General features: G+C 40.3%; 1 long non-coding RNA gene across 3 annotated transcripts in view; it reads left to right on the top strand.

The window, feature by feature from the left end:
• The window catches only part of LOC107976696 (uncharacterized), a 188,303-nt gene that overhangs the window by 43,453 nt on the left and 123,218 nt on the right, over window positions 1–21,632 (top strand). For all 3 annotated transcript variants that reach the window (XR_010148711.1, XR_010148709.1, XR_010148710.1), the window contains one exon: window positions 9,678–9,841. This is a non-coding gene — a long non-coding RNA (uncharacterized LOC107976696). The remainder of the gene's footprint in view (window positions 1–9,677; window positions 9,842–21,632) is intronic.

Here is a 21,632-nt window from a genome sequence, read left to right on the forward strand (position 1 = left end):
AAGGTAAAGCTGCTTTGGTTGAATTCAGGGAATAAGTGGCTTTCAGAATTTGTCCTGCTGTGTGGAAGTGAGACAGACCTGGTAACATGCTGGGGAGCCTTTCCTTAGTTGGAGAACCTGGGCAAGTCATGTTACCTCACCGAGTCTCAGTTTCCTCTTTTATAATTGGGCATAATTGTATCTCCTCATTTTGGAAATCATAAGTTTTAGACATTACACATGTAAAGCTCTTAGCATGACCCTTAAACATAGTGGGAGCTTAAAAAATCTAGCTCTTATTTATTTATAATGTATTTTATTAGTTACTTTTTATCTATTAGTAATAATTTTATTTATCATTCAGTTTTATTATTTATTATTATATGTGTCATGAGCAGTACAAGGTTTAGAGATAGCAGGTCCATGCATGTTTGTGTCTTTCCACAATGTCAGACCTTTACTGATGCTATTTCAATTGCAAAAGCCATGAGCTACATAGAGTTCCCAAGGAGTCAGTTCTCCTTAGGGCTCTGTGTTCACTCAGCAGTCAGAGCCGTGGGCACACAGGTTCAAGCCACACCACAAGTCAGCCAATATTGCAAACCATACATAATAGTACACTTAATCAATATATAAGTGTTATAGATTAAACATTCCATGACAAACATTTGATAGGAGAAAGGGTTAACGAACCAGTCTAGGGAGAGCAAAGAAGACAAAAGTAGTCTTGGTTTGGGCTGGTTGGTCTTGCAGGGAAGTCTTTGATGTGGCAGAGCCTTTGTAGGCAAATGCCAAGTTCTTACCATGAGTGACAGCGGGACAGTTGTCAGTTAAGATGGCTGATTCTAGCTGCTAAAGGCCAGCTCTTTGATGGTCACAGAGTCCTCTGGGGAGAACTGATGGTGGAAGTGTGTACTTGTTTGTGTCTTTATGTGGTGGAATGCAGTCTTTATTTTTTATTTGTTTGTCAGGCAAAACATCTTATCTTTGTTGGCAAGGTGCCCTACGAAATGTAAAATGGAGTCTTTTCCTAAGATTGAGTTAGTTGCATCAAGAGTGCTCCATACAATATGATAGGTCAGTTTAACCTCTAAGCCATCAGCAATTAGCCAAGTTCAGTAAGCAAGGACAACAGACTCTCAGGGAGTCTGTCAGTTAGTTATGCCCCCAACAATGCTGCATAACAAACCAGCTCATGACTGAGTGACTGAGAGCAGCAATCATTTATGCTCCGTGGATCTGCAGTCAGCTGATGCTGACTGAGCTCTGCTTCTGGTGCCTCTCATCCTTTTCTTGCCACCAGCCGGTTGACTCTTCTGGATTCAATGGGCTAGTCTGGGCATGTTCTTCTCATGGCAATGGCAGAGGCAGAAGAGGGCAAGCACAGTCACTCAAGAGAGCATTTGATTATGTCACGTCCACTAACTTTCCATTTGTCAAAAGAAGTCACATGCCTGAACCTGAAGTTGAGGATCAGGGAAATATACTCCTGTTTTTCAGTGAGAGGAAGTTCAAAGTCACATTCCTCTTCTTCAGTGAGAGGAACTTCAAAGTCATATGGCAAAGAGTATGGATAAAGGTGGGGTGAATAACTGGGCCATTAATGCTCTCTCTTTCAGGGAGCATCTGGATTTAAGATGCCAACAGAAGAAAGAGGGATCTCATAGGGAAATGCTGAGAAGGAGCAGATAGGGATGTCAGAGGGGACCAGAACGTGGCAGTGTCTGGGAAGTAGAGGGAGAAGGGAGATTCTAATAGTGTCCAGTGCTTCAGAGGGGACCCACAAAATAGGATAAGAGAAAAAAACTTCGTCAAAGAGAACATTGTTAATGACCTTAAGAGACTATCTAAACAAGTAGGCTCAGTTAATCTTTTAGTAGCAAGGCTGTGCTGGCTGATGATCTCCAGTCCAGAAATGAACGGTGTTTGGCTTGTTTTCTTCATCAAAAGGGGAAAAAGAAAACTTTGGCGAATTATGATGCTGGCTGTTTATGAAATATTTTGATGTGCATTTTAAATGCACATAGGTACCTGATTTTCTGTGCAAATTACCCTTGGTGTAAGAAGTGGAAGTTGCTAAGTAAGCAATTAGAAAGAAGAGTAATATTTACTTCAAGTTTGATAATTTGCTAGAGCATGCACATATCTAAAGGTAAACTGTGCTCTGAAATCCAAGTTCAATAAACAGAAAATATTAAAACACAATTGTTGATTAACTCAGTGAGCAAGTCCAGTGCACACATCATGCCAAAAAGATATTACCCAGCACAAGCTACACAAGTCGGGGGTGGTTGCAATCACAGGGCAAAGTGTACGCAGGTGGTGAGGATTGGGTAATGAGATTGAGCTAATCAAGGAAAAATTCTGTGACTTCACACACACAGAGTATCTTAAATTAGAATTGTAGTTGGCAGTTGCATAGATACCTTTCTTTGCAGTCCCCAATGTGGGAAAAACTTTTTTCTATTTTGATCCAGTACTGAGAGTATCTGATTTGGAAAACACAACTGCTTATAGCTTTTTGATTTTGTAATAAATGTTAAACCTTGGTTTTGACTAAATAGAAAAAGCCTTGGTGAGACCTTAACGGGTTTTGGGACCCTGTTTCCTAATGTCTTCTTGACCATTTTCTTGAAAACTCCTTCAGTTACCATAAAATTTGCATTTCCACATCTTGAATGACCTATACAAGTTTTATCAGCCAGAGTGGATAAAAATCACTCACCAGAATACAAACACATGGAAGAAAAAGAGACACAGGAAAGTAAACAACATGCATGACAGAACACACGCAACTTAAGAGTGCTCACTGCTTGAGAGAGTGCTCAGTATGGGGCATAAATCGCCACTGGCCAAGTGTGTCCGTATGATCTGTCACTTACTCATGGTTCAGAGCAATGGGCATCATTCTGATTGTAAGAGGACATACTGTGTGTTGTAGTAGACTGCACTTTATATAATATGCACACACATTATACACATATAATTTATATATTTATAAAATATATGTTCCCATATCTATAAATGCATTTAAAATACCTTTTGAATACACTATATATTGTGTACTTTTCCAAACAGAAATTATTTCAAAGACAAATAGAATTTTAATAAACCACCTGGGTAGATGTAGATGGCTTTTTTTCCCCATTGGGAGACTGCAGTTTTGCCTTTTCAACTGTGTTTTGTCACTAATTTGAAATTCTTCACTGCTGTGCTGTCAGTTGAGAGGAACGTTTGCAGATAAGCTCACAGAAACACCCAGACAAGAAGGGTTTTAAGTAGGGCAAGCGAGCTGGGTTGTAACAAATCCGGAACAAAATAATTAAGGACAGACAGCCTCATTTTATGTTTGTGAGATGACTTTGAGGGAGGAGGATTTAAAGGTACAGGGCAATGGTCAGGACTCTGATTTAAATTGGTCCACATAGGAAGTACCACGGGTGACAGTAAACATGAAGATGTCTCTGTCCCTTCAAAAAAAAAAAATCTTTCTGGCTAGGCACGGTGGCTCACACCTGTAATCCCAGCACTTTGGGAGGCCGAAGTGGGTGGATTATGAGGTCAGGAGTTCAAGACCAGCCTGGTCAAGATGGTGAAATCCCGTCTCTACTAAAAATACAAAAATTAGCCAGGCGTGATGGTGGGCGCCTGTAATCCCAGCTACTCAGGAGGCTGAGACAGAAGAATCACTCGAACCCTGGAGGCGGAGGCTGCAGTGAGCCACTGCACTCAAGCCTGGGTGACAGAGCAAGACTCCGACTCAAAAACAAAACAAAACAAACTTTTCTTTTTTATTTTTCTTCACCTATTTGTTAAAATGAATCATGTCAGAAAGCTGTGGAGACTCTATAAAATGAAAGCAATTAGTGAATATGCCACAAAAATCATTTATATTATTTCCTCCCAATTCATTTATTATTTGACGTATGTTTTTTGATAGAGTTCAAATGCAGAGGAGTGTATTGTGGTGGGCTAATGGATGGAGAGTCCTGTAGGAGGGAAGGGTAGCTGTCAGGTCAGCAACCATCCCATTCCCAAAGCCTGTAGATCCCTGGCTCTGCCTCCATTGTCTAAAGTAGTTTATGCCTCTGGCTTATCTAAATACACTTTCTAAAACCCTCGCACTTCACTCTCTTCTACAAAAGAGCACTTACAGACACCAGGCAGTAGCCTGGCCCAGTGTAGCCATGCACATCAGGGCTACCTTCTTTTGCTCTTGGCCCTTGTACCTGTCCCTGTAGAGTGTCAGCCCAGGTGCATATGAGCCAGATTTGAGGAGCTTGGGCTGGCGGCATTGAACTTTGACAGCATCCTCTGCAGGTAATCTGCTTTTATGCCTTTGTTTACTTCTGGCTTTAGAGTAAACCATTACTTTGTTTTATTGTTTTTGTTTTTGAGACAGGGTCTTGTTCTGTCATTCAGGCTGGAGTGCAGTTACATGAACGTGGCTCACTGCAGCCTCAACCTTCTGGGCTCAAGTGATCCTCCTGCCTCAGCCTCCCAAGTAGCTGGGACCACAGGCACATGCCACCATACTGGGCTAATTTTTAAATTTTTTGTAGAGACAGGATTTCATCACATTGTCCAGGATAGTCTCGAACTACTGGGCTCAAGTGATTTTCTTGCTTCAGCCTTCCAATGTGCTGGTATTACAGGTGTGAGCCACTGCATCCAGCAGTAAACTATCACTTTGAAGATTCTAACTGTATCTTAGAGGAATTAAGGAGAAAGAGTTTTGTTGCTCCTATGTCAGGAGAGCATGGAGGAATTCAGGGCAAGGGCAGGGAGGGCTTGGCCTTACAGGTTCTTGGCTTAGAGGAGGTGAGACTGGGGCTGATGGAGGAGCAGGATAACTCTTCTCTAGATCTCTTTCCTGTAGATGGTTTGTACGTACAAATAAGGCAGATTGTGAGATTTCTGTATTGGGGTAGAGTCATTCAGGCTGTTGAGATGAGCTGCATTTACTTTAGAGAGAATCACATTTGCAGCATTACCTGTTAAAGCTCTTCATTAATTCTCTGTCTGTCTCTGCCTCTTTTTATATGTGCTGACAAGATGCACTGTTGATATTTTAAAAAGTTAAAAGGCTGGCAGAGTGGCTCATGCCTGTAATCCCAGCATTTTTTGAGGTGAGGCAGGAGGATCACTTGAGGCCAGGAGTTCAAGACAAGTCTGGGCAACATAGCCAGACACTGTCTCTACAAAAAAAAAAAAAAAAAAAATTAGCCAGGCATGGTGGGCATGGTGACACAACACCTGTAGTTCCAGCTACTTGAGAGGCTGAGGCAGGAGGATTGCATGAGCCTAGGAATTAGCGGTTATAGTGAACTATGATCGCATCACTGCACTCCAGCCTGGGCAACAGACCAAGATCCTGTCTCTAAAAAAAAAAAAGTAAAAAAAACTTAAAAACACAATTTTCATACGAATATAGAGTAAGTATATGTAAAAGATTTAACTAATTAATGAGGGCACCAGAAGGATGACAAAGAGGATATTAAGGCAGATATGAGATGCTGATATCTATATTGTTATTCATATCTATCTATATCCATATCTATAGCTACATATATATACATACATATATAGTGAGGAGGAAAGACTGCTGGGATAGGATCACACAAAGTTAATACAAAAGTAGTTAATAAAAAACTAGTTCCTATCCTGCTGGGCAATAAAGCTGTAAGTTTTGGGGTTACGGACTCTACCAGTTAGAAATCACTTGCCATTTATCAATCTACAAGGTAACATCTAACTTTACTCAGTCTGGGACTTTATCAGTCGTAAATGAGGAGTCAAAGAGAAGTTACATGCCCTAGAGCAGGATTGGCAGTTGAGAGCTGGAGCCCCAGCCTGCTCTGTGGAGCCCAGGAACACAGCATGCCTATTCATCTGTGCATCATCTGTGGCCGCTTTCGTGCTACTGTGGCAGAGTGAGTAGTAGCGACAGGGACCATATGTCCCACACAGCCAAAAATATTTACTATCTGGCCCTTTACAGAAAAAGTTTGCTGGCCCCTGCTCTAGAGACATAAGTCAGATACTCTGTAGGTAGCCTGTAAAGAAATCCTCTAGGATAATCCCAAAGGCCTGAAGATAGTTTTGCCTTGTTTTCATGTTTGGTATAATTTTTTTCAACAATGTTATGCACATGTACAAAGATGTGTGTTTAATCTTGAAAAACAGTTAAACCCTCAGTGAGTGAATATTCAAACTAGAGAGAATCTCACAGCTCTGGCTAATTCTTATTGCTCTTCAACAATTACTTTGCTCCAGAAAATACTCCTTGACCTCAAGTTGCACCCCACCCTGGCTGGGGGCTCCCAGTGTTTGTGTCTTTGTTTGCACTCTCTCTTTCTTCATATTCATGTGTCCTGCAGGACTGACTATGTAACTTGTGGGGCTGCAGTGCACAATGAAACTGCAGAGCCCTTGTTAAAAAATTATTAAGAATTTTAGGACAATGATGTAGAGAATTAAAGCAAGCACTGTCTGAGACTGCCCAGGTAACATATTCATAGCCCTGCCCTGGACCCACTCATTGGAATTTGACCTCTCTGTAGTATTCACCTTTGCCTCTCCACTGTACAATAACAACATAGTAGGCACTGAACAAATATATTTTGTGGAATGTTATTAATTATTCAACAGGTGCTGTAAAAAGTGACCCCTTTGATGATTGCATTTTTGAAATTCTATTAATTTTTGAGAATTTAGTGCAAAAAATATTTGTATGCACATATTTAAATGGAAGAGCAGATTATGATGTGTATTCAATATATTATCTGCATATGTTCACTTTTCACTTTTCTTCAGTTTTTTCTTTCTGTTTCTCAGACTCAATAATTTCAACTGTCCTATCTTCCAGTTCACTAATTCTTTCTTTTACTTGCTTGAGTCTGCTGCTGAACTCCTCTCCTGGCTATTGTTCTACTGGGTGAAGCAGGATCTTCATCCTCTGACAATGCTGTGTCAGTGTCTCTTCTGTTCTCTTGAGTCATTCTGTGTCTGGAGTTGGTTCCTTCCAGTGGGTTCGTGGTCTCGCTGACTTTGAGAATGAAGCTGTGGACCTTTGCGGTGAGTGTTACAGCTCTTAAAGGTGTGCCACCCTTAAGAGTGAGCAGCAGCAAGATTTATTGTGAAGAGCGAGAGGACAAAGCTTCCATGGTGTGGAAGGGGACCCAAGTGGGTTGCCGCTGCTGGCTGGGGTGGCCAGCTTTTATTCCTTTGTCCCTGCCCATGTCCTGCTGATTGGTCCACTTTACAGAGTGCTGATTAGTCCATTTTACAGAGTGCTGATTGGTCCATTTTACAAACCTCTAGCTAGCCACAGAGCACTGATTGGTACATTTTTACAGAGCACTGATTGGTGCATTTTACAAACCTCTAGCTAGCCACAGAGCACTGATTGGTGCGTTTTTACAGAGCACTGATTGGTGCATTTTACAAACCTCTTGTAAGACAGAAAAGTTTTTCAAGTCCCCACCCGACCCAGGAGCCCATCTGGCTTTGCCTCTCAATTCTTGCAGGCCCATCTGCTGGACAATACTACTTTTCCTGGGTCCTTCTGCCTGGTCTTGCTAAATGCTGTCCTGCACATCACAGGCTGCCTCATGATTTCTCCCTTGCATCTGCCAGGGGCTACCCCTCATCCTGGTACAGACACTTCAAGCTGCCCAAGTGGATGTTATTGTGTGGAGAGGGGGAAAAAGAGAGCCCACTTCCTCATGTTAAATTTGTTAGGGATGTACAGAAGCTGAGAGCCTCGTGTCTCAGTCTTTCACAATGCTTGGTAGAACAGCATTTGTAGTATTCACTTTTCTTTGATTTCCCCCCTTCACCCCCACACTCATATGCCCACATAAAATTTGGACACAGATTAAGGTTTGGAGATACAGTTTTTATAACACAGCACTTGGCTTTTCTACCAACTCGAGGTTGTCTCACTCTTCCTTTCTTATAAGTCCTTTCCTGTAAAAATTTTTAGGCCCTTATGGAATAGACTTTTCTGTAAGGCCACACCTGACTGGTTTATCAGACAGGATCTTACAGTCCTTCCCCAGCATGGGACATGCTGAACTATAGCTCCCCGTGTGGCTCCATTCTCCTCAGCTCCATGAATATCTGAGGACATACTTTGTTTTCTCTTAATGTCGCTTGAACCCTATTCAGACCATCTGGGAGAACCAATGACTCATTTAGTGCAGTGGAGAGCTTGTTTGTATTGTAATTAACCAGACTTACTTAAAATGTTTTATGTATTCAAGGTTTCATATATTTGTCACGTTTGCTCAGAGTCCATATTTAGGAACGTAGTATAGCTGTGTATGCATATTTGTCGTGTCTTGACGGGTCAGATTGGTCAAAATAAGAGGGAATAGCAGATCATGTTTAGGCAGAGAGTTGGTTCCAGGCCATCACCCACACAGTTGTGGAAAAACAAAAAAGCCCATAAGTAAGTATGAATAGGTTGTGAGTTTTAATCCATGATGATTAATTCACAGGTTTTACATTTGAAAAGCAGAAAAATGTTTTACATCAAAAAATAAACTTTAAATGAAACTTCTGACAAGTTTTTCAAAAGACTTTTGAAAAGAAAGTTAACAATTCTATCTTAAAGCCAACACTGCTAACAGTATTTGTATAGCATTTACTATGTGCCAGGGACTGTTTTAAGCACATTACAAATATAACCTCATTGAACCTACAGAACAGCCTTAGAATGTAGCTCCTTTTCGTTATTATGGTTCTGTAGTTCACAGCTGGATAGGGTTCATCTGCTCTTTTGCAAATCTGCACTACTGTTTAGAGAAATGGGCCATAACATACATAAGACTATTGATTTTCATTAAAATGTGTATAATTTTAAGATGTGTCTGATGATCATCATAATTTTATCCATTAGCAATTAGTACAATATTGCCCTAATCACAATTGTCTACCTAATGGTTTATTTATATAATAGTTCTCATGAGTCTTTTAGCAGAGTTCAAACATTTTAACGAATAATTTTATATTTGTCTTAGAGAAGAGGTAATATAAGGATACATGATCATTTTGTCAGATTAACTAACCTAATGAAGATAGTTGATATGAATTAAATAAGCAACTGGAAAGAAGAACAAAATCAACATTAGCAACTCAATTAGTTGACCTCTGAAAGACTGTTCATGTACATTGGTTGGTACAAAGACACTAGCCAGCCTGTACATCTATATATTATTCATGCAGATCATTCTTTATATATAGTTAATGGCATGCATGTGGCCTGGATTTTGTGGTTGGCTAACTATTCTATCCCCATAAATATACTCCTGACTGTCAAACCAAATGTCCTGATATTTGTTTCAAAAGCTGTGGCCACTATATGATATAACAAATACCCATAAACACTATTGGGATATCAGCGTGACTGAGTGAAACTAGAATTTTTTCCCCAGTAATCGGTAAGGTGTACCAAGTTTTTAAGAACACAAAACATGAATCAAAATCTCCTTTGAAGTCTAATCCACAGTGTGAAAATGTTTAGGGTCAGATTTTCAAAATGTGACCCTATGGGACACCAGAAGATGTTCCCTGGTGAGGGTAAATGGGCAACAATGATAAAACGTGCACATGTAACTGCCTTCACTGAATTTCAGGCAGCGGGTATGGGGCTGCTTTTATTTTTAAAAGATAATTTGGCATTTTTTTTTCAGATCCACTTCTTTATTACCTTTTTGAAGAACAGGAACCTTTGTCTGGAAATTCCACAAGTATGCCTTTTGCAAGATTAAAAGTGCCACAAAGAACAAAAATGATCCCAGGACCAGATGCCTGTTAGAAGCCATCAGACACGTTAAGTTTCATCTCCATTGACCTGGTAAGCCTGCTAATATAAATGTACTTTTACCTCTTTACATATTATCAGCAGTAGAAAGTACATAGCAGGTTTAGGGGAGCCAGGTGGAATATGGGTTTGAGTTCTGACTCCACCAGCTCAACAGTCTTGTGACCTGCGTGTTAGTTAATGAGTGTTTAGAATGTGAACATTTACATTTTATGCTTAGGACAAGTAGCTGATGGGAGGAGGGGTTGGAACTATGGGAGAAACTCTCCTTGAGCACTTGCCATTAGAGCAGGGCCTTCATAATAATTGGAAGCTAATAGGCCGATGTGGCCATGGTGAAGCCCTGGTGCAATCCTTGCTATTGGGGGTGGGGAGACTGGGACCCACGTGGGAAATGGTAACATAACAGCAGACGTGGAGCACTTCCAGTGTTCCACCTTATATAACACTTATCCGTGGCAGCAGGCTACTAAGGTAGATACTATCTTCATCATCTTTATTTTACAGATCTAGAAATGCAATCACTGCTAGGTAAAGTAATTTGCCTGAGATGATGCAGCCATGGTGACAGAGCTGGGATTCGAAGAGAGCCTGGCTTTAGCCTCTGTTTAATAAACTTCACACCAAATATTTCTCCCAGATCAGGAAGCCACAGTGTGCTGCTTTTTTGGGCTTCCTCTGCAACATGCTCTGGGGTACAGGTCCTGCTCTCTTATTAGTCCCAGACTGCTTTCTTATGGATGAAATGGGAATGCTGATGTCTGCTTTAAATTGTTAGTGGGATGAATGTCTGCAAAGAGTTGCTGCTCAGTGAAAGAGAAAAAGTAAACAAACAAACAAAAATCTTTTGAGCTACTTTAAGATACTTTAAGAGATATTAAAAAAAAAAGTTAACAGGCTGAATAAATTCAGTAGCAAAACCCAGAAGTTTCCAAACCTAGAATTTCTTTGCTTAAACTTCATCTTTCTTGCTTTTATTCTCCTCAATATAAATTATTTTAAGTTTTTTTCTGATTCTGTGGCACGCAAAGTCTCACTAATGCAGGTCTCCATAACAACGATTTCAGTACTGACCAAGTGGTTAAGTTAAAAGCCAGTACCCTTATACAAAGGCTAGGATATAACAAAAGCCAATTAAGAGTTTTGCCTAGGTCTTTTCTGGGCCTTAGAGCATGACAAAATAACGAAGGAATTCTTAACAGGACCCATTTAGGGTTAAACAAGTTTTATTGTGGGTCTGAAGAAACTCCCCAGGCCTCCACAAAAGTTTATTGGGGGTCTGAAAGAACTCCCCAAACCTCCGTGATTTAGCAGGACACAAGATAAGGACAATTACCCCAACACCTGGGCCCATTTAGATTAAGTAAATTTACTGAGGCTCCAGAGGAAGGTCTTCAGGACTCAGACCTTAGTTACAGCTTAAAAGAAGTTAATCACTTCTGACTGCACACTTACACGTAGACATGTAGCTTAGAAGGTATATAAGCTCTGGAAAACTTTGTAATTTTGAGTTGCTCTGGTGATAACTTCCAGGCCTTCTCCCTATTACCGGTTGCAGAAATAAAAACTCTCTTCCTCCCCAGTTCATCTGCATTTCGTTATTGGGCCATGAGAAATAGCAGCCCGACCCTCAGTTTTGTCTGGGAACAATTCCTAAAGTAAAATATTTTCATTGTAAAAAAAAATCAGATAATCAGAAAAATATAAAGAAGTGGAAATTCCCTGTAATTCTACTGCTGAGAGAAAAAGGCTGTGAAAATTTCACTGTATATCCCTTAGACTTTTCCCCATGCATTTATACATTTATAGGCGTGCGCGCGCGCGCTCACACACACACACACACACACACACGTAAAACTGGGAGAAAATGGACAAGCTGCATTTTTCACTTAATATAATGTGGACATTTTCCCATGCCAATGAATATAGTTCTATGTCTTCTTTTTTAAAATTTTTAATTTTTATGAGTACATAGTAGGTGTATATATTTATGGGGTACATGAGATACTTTGATACAGGCATGCAATGCATAATAATCACATCAGGGTAAATGGGGTATCCATTACCTCAAGCATTTATCCTTTGTGTTACAAAAAATTCAATTTTACTCTTAGTTATTTTAAAATGTACAGTTAAATAATGATTGACTATAGTCAGCCTGTTGTGCTATCAAATACTAGATCTTATTTATTCTATTTTTTTGTACCCATTAGCCATCCTCACTTTCCCTGCCCCCAACTCCTCCACTACCCTTCTCAGCCTCTGGCAACCATCATTATACTCTCTATCTCCATGAGTTCAAATGTTTCAATTTTTAGCTCCCACAAATATGTGAGAACATGGAAAGTTTGTCTTTCTGTGCCTGGCTTATTTTGCTTAACATAATTACCTCCAGTTCCATCCATGTTGCTGAAAATGACAGGATCCCATTCTTTTTTATGGCTGAATAGTACTCCACTGTGTTTATGTGAAAAATTTTCTTTATCCATTTATCTGTTGATGAACACTTAGGTTGCTTCCAAATCTTGGCTATTGTGAATAGCACTGTAATAAATATGGGAGTGCAGACATCTCTTCAACATACCGATTGCCTTTGTTATGGGTATACACCTAGCAGTGGCACTGCTCTATCATATGATAGCTCTATTTTTAGTTTTTTTGAGGAATCTTCAAACTGTTCACTATTGTGGCTGTACTAATTTACATTCCCATTAACAGAGTACAAGGGTTCCCTTTTCTCCACATCCTTACTAGCATTTGTTATTGCCTGTCTTGGATAAAAGGCATTTTGACTTGGATGAAATGATATCTCATTGTAGTTTTGATTTGCATTTCTCTGATGATCAATAATGTTGAGCACTTTTTCATATACCTGTCTGTCCTTTGTATGTCTTTTTTTTGAGAAATGTCTATTCAGATCTTTTGTCCATTTTTTTTTTTTTAGATTTTTTTAAAATTATACTTTAAGTTTTAGGGTACAGGTGCACAACATGCAGGTTAGTTACATATGTATACATGTGCCATGTTGGTGTGCTGCACCCATTAACTCATCATTTAACATTAGGTATATCTCCTAATGCTATCCCTCCCCCCTCCCCCCACCGCACAACAGGCCCCAGTGTGTGATGTTCCCCTTCCTGTGTCCATGTGTTCTCATTGTTCAATTCCCACCTATGAGTGAGAACATGCGGTGTTTGGTTTTTTGTCCTTGCGATAGTTTGCTGAGAATGATGGTTTTGGATTATTAGATTTTTTCATATAGAGTTGCTAGAGCTCCTTATATATTCTGGTTATTAATCCCTTATCAGATGGATAGTTTGCAAATATTTTCTCCCATTCTGTGGGTTGTCTCTTCACTTTGTTGATTGTTTCCTTTCCTGTGCAGAAGCTTTTTAATTTGATGTAATCCCATGTGACCATTTTCGCTTTGGTTGCCTGTGCTTGTGGGGTATTACTTAAGAACTCTTTGCCCAGTCCAATGTCCTGGAGAGTTTCTCCAATATTTTCTTTTAGTAGTTTCACAGTTTGAGGTCTCGGGTTTAAGTCTTTAGTCAATTTTGATTTGATTTTTTTATATAGCAAGAGATAGGGATCTAGTTTCATCCTTCTGCATATGTATATCCAGTTTTCCCAGCACCATCTATAAAAGAGACTGTCTCCTCCCCAATGCCTGTTGTTGGCACCTTTGTTGATAATGAGTTCATTGTAGATATATGAATTTGTTTCTGGGTTCTCTATTCTGTTCCATTGGTCTATGTGTCTGCTTTTATGCCAGTACTATGCTATTTTGGTTACTATTTCTCTGTTGTATAATTTGAAGTCAGGTGATGTGATTCCTCCAGTTTTGTTCTTTTTGCTTAGGATAGCTTTGGCTATTCTGAGTCTTTTGTGTGTTCATATAAATTTTGGAATTGTTTTTTCTATTTTTGTGAAGAATATCATTGGTATTTTGATAGTGATTACATTAAATCTGTAGATTGCTTTGGGTATTATGGATATTTTAAAAATATTATTCCAATCCATGAATATAAAATATCTTTCCATTTTTTGTGTCCTCTTCAATTTCTTACATCAATATTTTATAGTTTTCACTGTAAAGATCCTTCACTTCTTTGGTTAATTCCTAGGTATTTAATTTTATTTGTGGCTATTATGAGTGGAATTTCTCTTTAAGTTTCTTTTTCAGATTGTTCATTGCTGGCATATAGAAATGCTGCTGATTTTTGTATGTTGCTTTTGTATCCTGCAACTTTAATTTGTTTAAGTTCTAACAGTTTTTTAGTGGAGTCTTTAGGTTTTTCCAAATGTAAGATATCATCTGCAAATAAGGATAATTTGTCATCTTCCTTTTCAATTTGGGTACGCTTTATTTCTTTTTCTTGTATCATTACTCTAGCAGGATTTTGAGTACTATGTTGAATAGCAGTGGTGACAGTGCGTATCCTTGTCATGTTCCAGATCTTAGAGGAAAGGATTTCAGTTTTTTCCCATTAAGTATGATACTAGCTGTTGGTTTCTCATATATGGCTTTTATTATGTTGAGGTATGTTACGTCTATACCCAGTTTTTTGTTTGTTTTATTTTTTTAAGTATTTATTGATCATTCTTGGGTGTTTCTCAGAGGGGGGGATGTGGCAGGGTCATAGGATAATAGTGGAGAGAAGGTCAGCAGATAAACACGAGAACGAAGGTCTCTGGTTTTCCTAGGCAGAGGTCCCTGCGGCCTTCCGCAGTGTTTGTGTCCCTGGGTACTTGAGATTAGGGAGTGGTGATGACTCTTAAGGAGCATGCTGTCTTCAAGCATCTGTTCAACAAAGCACATCTTGCACCGCCCTTAATCCATTTAACCCTGAGTTGACACAGCACATGTTTCAGAGAGCAGGGGGTTGGGGGTAAGGTTATAGTTTAACAGCGTCCCAAGGCAGAAGAATTTTTCTTAGTACAGAACAAAATGGAGTCTCCTATGTCTACTTCTTTCTACACAGACACAGTAACAATCTGATCTCTCTTTCTTTTCCCCACATTTCCCCTTTTTCTTTTCAACAAAACCGCCATCGTCATCATGGCCCGTTCTCGATGGTTGCTGTCTCTTCGGAGCTGTTGGGTACACTTCCCAGACGGGGCGGCCTGGCAGAGGCGCTCCTCACTTCTCAGATGGGGCGGCCGGGCAGAGGCGCCCCTCACCTCCCAGGCGGGGCGGCCGGGCAGAGGTGCTCCCCACCTCCTAGACGAAGGGTGGCGGGGCAGAAGCGCCCCTCACTTCCTAGGCGGGGCGGCCGGGCAGAGACGCCCCTCACCTCCCAGACGGGGTGGCGGCCGGGCTGAGGTGCTCCTCACTTCCCAGATGGGGTGGCGGCTGGGCAGAGGCGCCCCTCACCTCCCAGACGGGGCGGCCGTGCAGAGGTGCCCCTCATCTCCCAGACAGGGCGGCCGGGCAGAGGCGCTCCCCACTTCCCATTGGGGGCAATCGGGCAGAGGCGCTCCTCACTTCCTCCCAGACGGGGCGGCTGGGCAGAGGCGCTCCTCACATCCCAGACGATGGGCGGTCGGGCAGAGACGCTCCTCACTTCCTAGATGGGGTGGCAGCCGGGCAGAGGCGCTCCTCACTTCCCAGATGGGGTGGCCAGGCAGAGGGGCTCCTCACATCCCAGACGATGGGCAGCCGGGCAGAGACGCTCCTCACTTCTTCCTCCCAGACGGGGTGGCCGGGCAGAGATGCTCCTCACTTCCTAGACGGGGTGGCAGCCAGGCAGAGGCGCTCCTCACTTCCCAGACGGGGTGGCTGGGCAGAGGGGCTCCTCACATCCCAGATGATGGGCGGCCAGGCAGAGATGCTGCTCACTTCCTAGATGGGGTGGCGGGCGGGCAGAGGCTGTAATCTTAGCACTTTGGGAGGCCAAGGCAGGCGGCTGGGAGGTGGAGGTTGTAGTGAGCTGAGATCATGCCACTGCACTCCAGCCTGGGCAACATTGAGCATTGAGTGAGTGAGACTCCGTCTGCAATCCCAGCACCTCGGGAGGCCGAGGTGGGCAGATCACCCGAGGCCAGGAGCTGGAGACCAGCCCGGTTAACACGGCGAAACCCCGGCTCCACCAAAAATACAAAAACCAGTCAGGAGTGGCGGTGTGTGCCTGGAATCCCAGGCACTCAGCAGGCTGAGGCAGGAGAATCACCGGAGCCCGAGGCAGGGAGGTTGCAGCGAGCCGAGATCATGGCAATACAGTCCAGGCTCCACAAGAGAGGGAGACCGTAGAAAGAGGAAGACGGAGAGCCAGAGGCAGAGGCCAGAGGGCAGAGGCAAACCCCAGTTTTTTTTTAAATCATAAAGTGATGTTGAATTTTATCAAATGCTTTTTCAACATCAGTTGAAAGGATTATATGGTTTTTGTCCTTCATTCTGTTGACATAATGTATCACATTGATTGATTTACGTATACTGAACTCTCCTTGCATCTGTGGAATAAATTCCACTTGATCATCATAAATGATCATTTTAAGGTGTTGTGGAATTTGGTTTGCTAGTATTGTGTTGAAGATTTTTGCATCAAAGTTCATCAGGGATACTGGCCTGCAGCTTTCTCTTTTTGATATGTGTTTGGTTTTGGTATCAGGGCAATACTGGCCTCTTAGAATGTATTTCGAAAGCATTAATTCTTCTTTAAATGTTTTGTAGAATTCAGCAGTGAAGCCACTGAGGTCAGGGCTTTTCTTTACTGGGAGACTTTTTATTATGTCTTCGATCTTGTTACTTGTTATTGGTCTATTCAGGTTTTGGATTTTTTTTTTTTTTATGATTCAGTCTTTGTAGGTTGTATGTGTCTAGGGATTTATCTACTACTTCTAGCTTTTCCAATTTATTGGCATATAGTTCCTCACAGTAGCCTCTAATGATCCTTTGAATTTCTATGGTATCAGTTGTAATGTCTCATTTTTCATCTCTGATTCTATTTATTTATTCTTTTTTTTTCTCAGTCTGGGTAACAGTTTGCCAATTTTGTTTATCTTTTCGAAATACCAACTTTTTATTTCACTGATCTTTTTTGTTGTTTTCTTCATTTCAATTTCATTTATTTCCACTCTGATCTTTACTATTTCTTTTGTTCTACTAATTTTGAGTTTGGTTTGCTCTTGCTTTTCTAGTTCCTTAAGATGCCCTGTTAGGTTGTTTATTTGAGGTTTTTCTACTTTTTGGATGTAGGCACTTATAGCTAAGAACTTCTCTCTTAGTACTGCTTTCGTTGCATCCCATATGTTTTGGTATGTAGTGTTTCAATTATCATTTGTTTCAAGAAATTTTTCAATTTTTTTCTTCATTGATCCACTGGTCATTCAGAAGCACATTGCTTAATTCGTACCTGTGGGTATGGTTTCCAAAATTTCCCGTTATTGATTTATTCCACTGTGGTCAGAGAAGACACTTACTATTATTTCTTGGTATGTTTTAAGACTTGTTTTGTGGCCTGACATATGGTCTGTCCTTGAGAATGATCCCTGTGCTGAGAAGATAGTGTATTCTGTAGCTATTGGAGGAAACGTTCTGTAAATGTCAATTTAGTCTGTAGGACAGATTAAGTCCAATGTTTCTTAGTTGATATTCTTTCTGGATGATCTGTCCAATGCTGCAAGTCTCCAGCTATTATTCTATGGGGGTCTCTCTCTCTCTCTCTTTAGCTCTAATAATATTTGTTTTATATATCTGAGTGCTCCAAGGTGCATATATAGTTACAATTGTTATATCCTGTTACTGAATCGATCTCTTTATAATTATATAGAGATGCTGTCTCTTTTTATAGTTTTGTATTGAAGTCTATTTTTGTCTGATGTAAGTACAGCTACTCCTGCTTTTGTTGGTTCCCATTGGTATGGAATATCTTTTTCTATCCCTTTATTTTCAGTCTGTGTGTGTTTTCATAGGTGAAGTGTGTTTTTTGTAGGCAACAGATTATTGCATCTTGTTTTTAAAATACGTTCAGCCAGTCTATATCTTTTGATTGGAGAGCTTAGTTTATTTAAATTCAATGTCATTATTGACAGGTAAGGACTTACTTCTGCCATTTGGTTGTTTTCTTGTTTTGTGGTCTTTTCTTGCTTTTTTTCTTTCTTCCTGTCTTCCTTTTAGTGAAGGTGATTTTCTGAGATGGTGTGTTTTAATTTTCTGCTCATTTGTTTTTATTTATTTTATTTTTATTATACTTTAAGTTCTAGGGTACATGTGCACAATGTGCAGGTTTGTTACATATGTATACATGTGCCATGTTGGTGTGCTGCACCCATTAATTCATCATTTACATTAGGTATATCTCCTAATGCTATCCCTCCCTCCTCCTCCCACCCCACGACCCGCCCCAGTGTGTGATGTTCCCCTTCCTGTGTCCAAGTGTTCTCATTGTTCAATTCCCACCTATGAGTGAGAACATGCGGTGTTTGGTTTTTTGTCCTTGTGATAGTTTGCTGAGAATGATGGTTTCCAGCTTCATCCATGTCCCTACAAAGGACATGAACTCATCCTTTTTTATGGCTGCATAGTATTCCATGGTGTATATGTGCCACATTTTCTTAATCCAGTCTATCATTGATGGACATTTGGCTTGGTTCCAAGTCTTTGCTATTGTGAATAGTGCCGCAATAAACATACATGTGCATGTGTCTTTATAGCAGCATGATTTATAATCCTTTGGATATATACCCAGTAATGGGATCACTGGGTCAAATGGTATTTCTAGTTCTAGATCCTTGAGGAATCACCACACTGTCTTCCACAATGGTTGAACTAGTTTACAGTCCCACCAACAGTGTAAAATTGTTCCTGTTTCCCCACATCCTCTCCAGCACCTGTTGTTTCCTAACTTTTTAATGATCACCATTCTAACTGGTGTGAGATGGTATCTCATTGTGGTTTTGATTTGCATTTCTCTGATGGCCAGTGATGATGAGCATTTTTTCGTGTGTCTGTTGGCTGCATAAATGTCTTCTTTTGAGAAGTGTCTGTTCATATCCTTTGCCCACTTCTTGATGGGGTTGTTTTTTTTTGCTTGTAAATTTGTTTAAGTTCCTTGTAGATTCTGGATATTAGCCCTTTGTCAGATGAGTAGATTGCAAAAATTTTCTCCCATCCTGTAGGTTGCCTGTTCACTCTGATGGTGGTTTCTTTTGCTGTGCAGAAGCTCTTTAGTTTAATTAGATCTCATTTGTCAATTTTGGCTTTTGTTGCTATTGCTTTTGGTGTTTTACACATGAAGTCCTTGTCCATGCCTATGTCCTGAATGGTATTGCCTAGGTTTTCTTCTAGGGTTTTTATGGTTTTAGGTCTAACGTTTTAAGTCTTTAATCCATCTTGAATTAATTTTTGTATAAGGCGTAAGGTAGGAATCCAGTTTCAGTTTTCTACATATGGCTAGCCTGTTTTCCCAGCACCATTTATTAAATAGGGAATCCTTTCCCCATTTCTCGTTTTTGTCAAGTTTGTCAAAGATCAGATGGTTGTAGATGTGTGGTATTATTTCTGAGGGCTCTGTTCTGTTCCATTGGTCTATATCTCTGTTTTGGTACCAGTACCATGCTGTTTTGGTTACTGTAGCCTTGTAGTATAGCTTGAAGTCAGGTAGTGTGATGCCTCCAGCTTTGTTCTTTTGGCTTAGGATTTTCTTGGCAATGCAGGCTCTTTTTTGGTTCCATATGAACTTTAAAGTAGTTTTTTCCAATTCTTCGAAGAACGTCATTGGTAGCTTGATGGGGATGGCATTGAATCTATAAATTACCTTGGGCAGTGTGGCCATTTTCACGATATTGATTCTTCCTATCCATGAGTATGGAATGTTCTTCCATTTGTTTGGGTCCTCTTTTATTTCATTAAGCAGTGGTTTGTAGTTTTCCTTGAGAGGTCCTTAATATCCCTTGTAAGTTGGATTCTTAGGTATTTTATTCTCTTTGAAGCAATTGTGAATGGGAGGTCACTCATGATTTGGCTCTCTGTTTGTCTGTTATTGGTGTATAGGAATGCTTGTGATTTTTGCACATTGATTTTGCATCCTGAGACTTTGTTGAAGTTGCTTCTCAGCTTAAAGAGATTTTGGGCTGAGACGATGGGGTTTTCTAAATATACAATCATGTCATCTGCAAACAGGGGCAATTTGACTTCCTCTTTACCGAATTGAATACCCTTTATTTCTTTCTCTTGCCTGATTGCCCTGGCCAGGACTTCCAACACTATGTTGAATAGGAGTGGTGAGAGAGGGCATCCCTGTCTTGTGCCGGTTTTCAAAGGGAATGCTTCCAGTTTTTGCCCATTCAGTATGATATTGGCTGTGGGTTTGTCATAAATAGCTCTTATTATTTTGAGATACGTCCCATTAATACCGAATTGATTGAGAGTTTTTAGGATGAAGCACTGTTGAATTTTGTCAAAGGCCTTTTCTGCATCTATTGAGATAATCATGTGGTTTTTGTCTTTGGTTTTATTTATATGCTGGATTATATTTATTGATTTGCATATGTTGAACCAGCCTTGCATCCCAAGGATGAAGCCCACTTGAACATGGTGGATAAGCTTTTTGATGTGCTGCTGGATTTGGTTTGCCAGTATCTTATTGAGGATTTTTGCATTAATGTTCATCAGGGATATTGGTCTAAAATTCTCTTTTTTTGTTGTGTCTCTGCCAGGCTTTGGTATCAGGATGATGCTGGCCTCATAAAATGAGTTAGGGAGGATTCCCTCTTTTTCTGTTGATTGGAATAGTTTCAGAAGGAATGGTACCAGCTCCTCCTTGTACCTTTGGTAGAATTCGGCTGTGAATCCGTCTGGTCCTGGACTTTTTTTGGTTGGTAGGCTATTAATTATTGCCTCAGTTTCAGAGCCTGTTATTGGTCTATTTAGGGATTCAACTTCTTCCTGGTTTAGTCTTGGGTGGGTGTATGTGTCCAGGAATTTATCCATTTCTTCTAGATTTTCTAGTTTATTTGCATAGAGGTGTTTATAGTGTTCTCTGATGGTAGTTTGTATTTCTGTGGGATCGGTGGTAATACCCCCTTAATCATTTTTTATTGATTTTGTATTTTATTTATTTGTATTTGATTCTTCTCTCTTTTCTTCTTTGTTAGTCTTGCTAGCAGTCTATGAATTTTGTTGATCTTTTCAAAAAACCAGCTCCTGGATTCATTGATTTTTTGAAGGGTTTTTTATGTCTCTATCTCCTCCAGTTCTGCTCTGATCTTAGTTATTTCTTGCCTTCTGCTAGCTTTTGAATGTGTTTGCTCTTGCTTCTCTAGTTCTTTTAATTGTGATGTTAGGGTATCAATTTTAGATCTTTCCTGCTTTCTCTTGTCGGCGTTTAGTGCTATAAATTTCCCTCTACACACTGCTTTAAACGTGTCCCAGAGATTCTGGTATATTGTGTCTTTGTTCTCATTGGTTTCAAAGAACATCTTAATTTCTGCCTTCATTTTGTTATGTACCCAGTAGTCATTCAGGAACAGGTTGTTCAGTTTCCATGTAGTTGAGTGGTTTTGAGTGAGTTTCTTAATCCTGAGTTCTAGTTTGATTGTACTGTGGTCTGAGAGACAGTTTGTTTTAATTTCTGTTATTTTACTTTTGCCGAGGAGTGCTTTACTTCCAAGTATGTGGTCAATTTTGGAATAAGTGCGATGTGGTGCTGAGAAGAATGTATATTCTGTTGATTTGGGGTGGAGAGTTCTGTAGATGTCTATTAGGTTCGCTTGGTGCAGAGCTGAGTTCAATTCCTGGATATCCTTATTAACTTCTGTCTTGTTAATCTGTCTAATGTTGACAGTGGGGTGTTAAAGTCTCCCATTATTATTGTGTGGGAGT

The sequence above is a fragment of the Pan troglodytes genome, chromosome 11 (assembly GCF_028858775.2).
Source record: "Pan troglodytes isolate AG18354 chromosome 11, NHGRI_mPanTro3-v2.0_pri, whole genome shotgun sequence".
Taxonomy (NCBI): Eukaryota; Metazoa; Chordata; class Mammalia; order Primates; family Hominidae; genus Pan; species Pan troglodytes.